This window comes from Rosa chinensis, chromosome 7, assembly GCF_002994745.2.
Source record: "Rosa chinensis cultivar Old Blush chromosome 7, RchiOBHm-V2, whole genome shotgun sequence".
NCBI lineage: Eukaryota > Viridiplantae > Streptophyta > Magnoliopsida > Rosales > Rosaceae > Rosa > Rosa chinensis.
Window position 1 is genome coordinate 61507773 of NC_037094.1, and position 7340 is coordinate 61515112.

Consider the following 7340-nt stretch of genomic DNA (forward strand, 5'->3'; position numbering starts at 1 on the left):
GAGGTTGCGTCGCCAGCGGGTCCCGCTTGGAGGTTCCACTGTGCCAGCTCCTGCCTGGGGGCATGTGGATTACCTTCAGTTCCAGCCCTGACAGCGGAGCGGTTTGTGTGCGGTTATGACTTTGCTTCTTGCTCTAACATTAGTCGGGGTGGGGGAGGTGGACCTATTTCCAGTAGCTCTGATGGGTTCAGCGGTACTTGCATCTGTACAATTGGTGCGGGTACTAATCTTCCGGCATTGGGTCGACTGCGCCTGGTACTCTACGTTGGGTTAGCATTTGCCTCCAGCTCCTTCTTCAGTTCGTCGAATCTCGACATCAGCGTGGCCACTTACTTTTAGGCCTCGGCCTTTTCTCTGCGCTCTTGTTCGCACTCTTGGTTTGCCTTGTGAAGGTCCGCCAATGCCAACTCATACATGGCAGCGAGGTCCTGGCCTGGTAGGTGACTGCTGCCTGGGCGAGCCTCCGTTGTAGTTTGAGTTAGTGGGATCTGAGGAGTCACCTGCGGCTCCACACTAGGGTTAAGGAGAGTGTTGAATAGTGCAGTCGCGGGGTTGGTGGATTGGTCCGCCAGCTCTTCAGCGTTTCCCCCGCTACCGTTAGTCATGGTGAGTGTTGTGGTGGGATGGTCTTTTGTTCAAGAATTCCCACAGACGGCGCCAATGTTAATGTCTAAGATTGAGCGGTAGCCCAAATCTCGGTTAACTCTGGTCCGGTGGGTGGACCGCTACTTGGGATGTCTTTAGAGCTCCTGCTATCTGTCAAGTAAAATACAACGGGCGTCAGAGGGAGACCGCGCTGGGCGGTCTTCTCTTCTCCGAGGCCTACGTTAGTCAACTTATTTATGTTGACAGAATAACAGTAGGTAAATAGTAAATGCGTCATTAATGAGGAGAGAGGAGTGGACCTTTTATAGGTGGGGAAAAGGCTGACCTCTTCATTATTTCGATGTGGGACTGATATGCTTCAGTTCCCAGCTTCTGATGCCTCAGCGAGGTGATCCTAGGGTGGCGCGTGGCAGCGCGTCAGCGGTGACCTGGGGGTGAGACGGGGCTCAGGTGATAGTTTACTTGGCTGCGTTTCCATAGGTCACACAGTTGATGGTTGTTGGTACCGCTGGCGGGAGTATGGGCGTGGCTCATTATAGCTAATTATGCTTGGCAAATGCTCATGTAAGTACATTCACTGTTGTGGCCCCAGGTTGGTGGCAAGATTTGAATTTTTGTGGGGGAGGGTCTAGAAAGGCGATAGATAGGGGGCCATTGACCAGTTGTTTGTATCGCTTGCAGTATGGCGCAGGAGAATCGCAGTTGCGATAGGAGAGAGAGTTCCTCTCGTGGGGGGGAGGAACTCGTGGAGGGGAATGAGCTTCTCATGGTGGTGTTGGCGCCTTTCGCAGGGGTGGCAAAGGTATTTCTAGCAGTCATGGCGAAGGTGTTCCCTGTGGGGGCGTCGTGGGTGGTTCCCAAGGGGGTGGTGAGGGTGCTTCCAGAGGAGGTGGAGAGGGTTTGTCCCGTGGGGTTTCGAGTGGGGTTGGGCAAACTGTTGTTCCCGATATGCCGAAGGCGAAGAATGTTGAAGTGTTGGAGATTTCGCGATCACCACGGGGGTGGTTGCTCCATGGGGATATGCCCATTGATCAGCCTGGTCCGAGTATGACGGAGGAGCAGATCGCCGAGATGAGGACCACCTGGGCGATTCAGGACAATATCTTGTTGCGCCCTTTGAGGGATGGTGAGAATTTTAGCCACCCCGAGGTGGGGTGGGCATACTTTTACGAATATCAACTCAAGTGTGGGTTGACTTTCCCGATACCTGAGGAGCTGCAGTATCTATTGTCCTGCCTGAATATATCGGTAGGGCAGCTATCGCCCAACACTCTGAGACAAATAATGGGAGTGTTGCTGCTATGGGAGCTTAGCAGGCTGTTATGTCCCAGCATTGGCGAGTTAAATTCTATGTTCAAGATGTAGTGCTCGACGAAAGCTGGTGATAGTGGATGTGTAAATTTTAGGGCACGTGGCCATGCGATTAATGAGGACCTGCCGTCAAACATTTATGCTTACTGGCAGGGAAGGCCTTGCTTGGTAGGAGGCCAGTGGCAGAATCTGGATATGGTGCATCGGGCTCCGACCCGTTTCCAACCCATCTGTGAGTATCGCGATTGCATTTTTGGTGGGTTTTGCCTTTGCGTATACTAATAGCGTGTCTTTGTATCGTAGTGAGGCAGGAGGTTGATTTGACCACGCTGGAGCAGAAACGTGTGGCGAGGGTGATAGGTGTGTTTCCCAAGGAAGCGAGGGGGGTTCTATCGCCTGTGCAGGCTCCCGATATATGAAAGGTTTGGTTTAGGGAGGCGTCCGGGTGAGGGGTTGCTCTTTTTTGTTTATGGCGCTTGATTGTATGCTGTGTTGGTTTAGTAAAATGCGTAATTAATGAGGAAATAGGAGTGAACCTTTTATAGGTGGGAAGAGGCTGACCTCTTCCTTGTTTCCGATGTGGAACTGATATGCTTCAGTTCCCAGCTTCTGATGCTACAGCGAGGCAATCTTGGTGCGGCACATCAGCGGTAATCTAGGGGAGAGTAAAGGCTGAGGTGATAGCCTACTTGGTTGTGTTTGTGTAGGTCAAACCGTTGGTGGTTAGTGGTTGTTGGTACCGCTGGCGGTAGCATGAGCGTGCCTCATTAGCTAATTATGTTTGGCAAATGCTCATGTAAGTAAAGTTATTATGCTTCGAGTAATCGAGTTATCTTTCTGGTATGTCACCGGAATGTCAAAGCAAATGTAGGCGTCAGTCGTGCACTCTTTGCTAATTGGTGCTTGTTAAAATACATGTATTTTATAGAGACTCCTAATATTATTTTGGGACGATCTCTAGATGCTTATTTTAAGGGTTTAGACTCAATGTCCCACCTTTATATTCGACAGTTTCATTAATCAATGATATATATATATATATATATATATCAGATCCTATCCAGAGCGAGGTTAGGGTTTAGGGTCACTTTTCGGTTGCATATACACATCTCGACCGATCAGTTTTTAGGTACTAATGCATACATCATCTCTGCAAAATTTCAGCCAAATTGATGGTAGTTAAGGCATTGATAACTGCTTTAAAGCTAGTACGGTTCAGATTGGACAAATTAAGTTCGTCCACTAGTTTGAGAAGAGTTAGATACCTTAAATAGGGATGGCAAAAATCTCCAACGGGGCGGAGCTCCATTGGATACCCGCTCCTAATGGGGGGAGAATTCGGGGACAAATGGGGAATAGTGATGGGGATCCCCAATCCCCGCTATCTAAGATTGGGGATGGGGCGGGGATGGTATTGTGATCCCTATCCCCAAACCCGCCCCAATAATATATATATATATATATATATATATTTATAATATAAATCACAAATATATACATTTACTACTTTACTTTAATGACTACACTTTTACTTTAATGTGTTTTGACTTTTGCACTCACTGAATTATGATTTATGAATTTAATCATATTTTAAATTTATTTGTTGTAGATTTTGATTTTAAAAAAGGCAATATGAGAAAAATTATTTTATTTATTAAATTCTTATTGGGGATTTGAGACGGGTTTGAAGGTTTAGTCCCCAATAAGGATGGGGACGGGGAATCCCCAATATATTTTTATTGGGGATTGGGGCGAGGATGGGAGTAGAAAATGACCCCGGGGATGGGGATGATATTGTGATCCCCATTCCCAACCCACCCCATTGCCATCCCTAACCTTAAATATCACCAATTTGGCTGAAATTTTGCATAGATGATCTATACATTAGTACCTAAAAACTGAAGGGTCGAGATGTGGATATGCGACCGAAAAGTGACCTTAAACCCTAACCTTGCTTTGAAATTTCAAAGCGAGACCTTGCTCTGGATAATATATATATATATATATATATATATATATATATATATATATATATATAGACCCGTTCCAAAGCGGATGTTCGCACTTCGCTAAAATGCGGACGGCGACGCAGCGGAGGTGATCAACTAGGCAACGGCAGCGCGCGGCTTGCAGGAGGGAGGCCGGAGGCATCTCTGAAGGTTCTGGGCAGCGTTCGAGGTCGGAGGAGGTCAGGGTTGCAGGTTCTGTGCAGCAACCCGACCTGCAACTGCAGGTTTTCTGGGTAGCGCTGCAACGACGTCGCCGGTGACTCCCCCGACTGCAGACCTCTCTGCGCAACCCCTAGCGTCCTTCCGGCAACCCCCGCCACTCCGTCGCTCCCCGAGTCGAGCTACAGCGTCGCCGTCCGCACTTTAGCGAAAGTGCGAACGTCCTCTTTGGAACCGCTCTGTATATATATATTATATTTTTTTATTGTTTTATTTTGCTTTTTACGTTTTTGTCCCTGTTGTCAAAATGCAATCCATGATATTTTAATATTTGAGGGTTATGAATGTAAAAAAAATTAGTTTTGGCTAACAACACCTCTTCTCTTAATAATAGTGTGTGTGTGTGTGTGTGTCTATATATATACATACAGATCCTATCTAGGTTAGGGTTTAGGGTCACATCTCGACCGTTCAGTTTTTAGCTACTAATGTATAGATCATCTCTGCAAAATTTCAACCAAATTGATGGTCGTTAAGGCATTGATAATTGCCTTAAAGTTAGTACGGTTTAGGTTGGACAGATTCAGTTCGTCCACTGGTTTAAGTGAGTTAGATAACTTAAAGATCATCAATTTAGCTGAAATTTTGCATAGATGATTTATACATTAGTACCCAAAAACTAAACGGTTAAGATGTGGATATGAGACCAAAAAGTGACCATAAACTCTAACCTCACTCTGAAATTTCAAAGCGAGGCATCGCTCTAGATAAAATCTGTGTGTATATATATATATATATATATATATATATATATATTAGAAAATGTCTACACACCCAATGGGTGTAAAAGTAGTGGGAATTATAATTCTGAGAGTGGAGAGTTTGAAATAGTTATTTTATATTATATTATATTTTTTTATTGTTTTATTTTGCATTTTACGTTTTTGTCCCTGATGTCAAAATGCAATCCATGATATTTTAATATTTGAGGGTTATGAAGGTAAAAAAAATCAGTTTTGGCTAACAACATCTCTTCTCTTAATAATAGTGTGTGTGTGTATATATATATATATATACAGTCCGGCTACGGTGCGGACGTCAGTACAGTGCAGACGGTATGGATTTCCGATTTTCTCCCACTTTCCGATCACATTTTCACATCTTAATCGTTCAGTTTTTAGGTCCTAATGTATAGATCACCTCTGCAAAATTTCAACCAATTTGGTGATCGTTAAGGCATCCAAAACTGCAAATTACAACAATGTACACGAACGGTTTCGGTTAGACAGATTCGGTTCGTTCGTGTAAATTGCAGTTTTGGATGTCTTAACGATCACCAAATTGACTGAAATTTTGTAAAGATGATCTATACAATAGGACCTAAAAACTGAACGGTTAAGATCAAAAAATGTGATCGGAAAGTGGGTGAAAACAGAAAATCCGTACCGAAATTTCAATACGGACGTCCGCACCTGAGAAAAATCCTATATATATATAAGACTCTTTGTTCAAAATCCACTACTAGCAAAACTGCTTATACACAGATTGCAATCAGTACTTGTAACATGTAATAGTTACTGATATTTGTGTGAGAAGCCCAATGACCACCCTACACTCACAGATCAGATTTATGTCCCATTTGAGGGGGGTGGCCTTTGGTCTTTCCACACTGATATAAAAAATTAGTGTGAATTTTTGCAGGACCCATCTCTACACTAGTATATCCATTAAAAATAGGGAAAATTCCACAAATGATCACTCAACTATGACTCATTCGACACTTTGGTCACTGAAGTTTCAAATATATCACTTTGGTCACTCAACTATTACACTGTCAATCACTTAAGTCACCCAAAGAGTATTTTTTATAATTTTTTTTAATGAAAAAAAATTAACAAAGTGACTACAGTGTAATAGTTGAGTGACCAAAGTGATATATTTAAAACTTTGATGACCAAAGTATCGAATGAGTCGTAGTTAAGTGACCATTTGTGAAATTTTCCCTTAAAAATATTTGATACTTGATATCAGTGTGAAGTATTTTCTGCGGGACCAATCTCTGCACCAATATTCCATTAAGGATATCATTTTTGCATTTTTGTTTTTCTTAATTTACTTTAAAGATTAATTAATATAATCACAATTAGTGATAATAATTTCCGAGTCAAATCTATCTTTTAGTCATAATTTCCATATTTACAATCCCGGCCACCACCGCTTCCATAGCTATACCACCACCACGGCTGTATCACCGCCTCTACCCTCACGACGGCCACCGTAACCACCGCCTCCCCGGCTGCTACCTTTATGTTGCTGAATGTGACGAATCCAAAACCCCTTACCTTCCGGTCTCATGGTCATATGATCTGAAAAACAAACAAACCAAAATCGAATCAGATCTGAGCATAAACACAAATCAGAATCACAAAAAGAGATCAAAACAAAAAGAAATAATAAAGGAACCGATCAATCTTCAATCTAGAAAGATGAAGATGAACTACCCGATTTTGAGATAGTAAAACACAAGAATCACAGTGACATATAGTAACAGAGGGAGTAGGATCATACATCGAGTAACATAGAAACACATATCAAAGAGATGAGAGAACAGATCCGATCCATCTGATCTCTGCAACTAACAAACCTTCGATTCAATGATCTCACCAAAAGGAGCGAAGGCCCTTTCGAGCGCATCGTTGTCGGTGGCGCAGGGATCCCTCCGACAAAGCAACGAGACTAAATCTCAGCAGAGGCCATAGCTAGAAAAATGAAAACCCTATAGAAAAGATAAAGAAAGAAGTGAGGAATTGAGAGAGTAGAGGGAGTGGTTCTTGCGACCTCTACTTATTAAACTAATACAAAGATTCATAATATCTGTCAGCCATGACACATTTTATAACAATTCTATTATAATTTAATACATAATGCAATTTTAATAGTGTGTGGTAATTATTAATGACCAGCTTTAGGGGTAATTAACAATTATTATTAGGGTTCACACTGATAGCAGTGGGAATCAACAACAATAATGCAAACGCATATGTGTGTGCGCGATTTGTTTCTAATCGTTTTAATTCTCAATTCACATTGATTTTTGTGTGAGATGCAAATTTTTTTTTTTTTTTTGTCAAAACCATCTCTTAAACAAATATTGCCACAGATGTTTGTGGGAAAAGTAGCACTTACTACAAAAAAATTGAGTGAAACTTCATACTGATATCAGTGTCACCGTCACATTCATACAGACAGTGTGAA

General features: G+C 42.6%; 1 long non-coding RNA gene across 1 annotated transcript; it reads right to left on the minus strand.

Annotated features, from left to right (window-relative positions):
* Nucleotides 1-6172: 6172 nt before the first annotated feature.
* LOC112175424 lies at nt 6173-6947 on the minus strand. The gene is made up of 2 exons (XR_002926447.2): nt 6730-6947; nt 6173-6451 (listed from the first exon to the last, which is right to left on the minus strand). It is a non-coding gene; the product is annotated as an uncharacterized LOC112175424 (long non-coding RNA).
* Nucleotides 6948-7340: the final 393 nt, after the last annotated feature.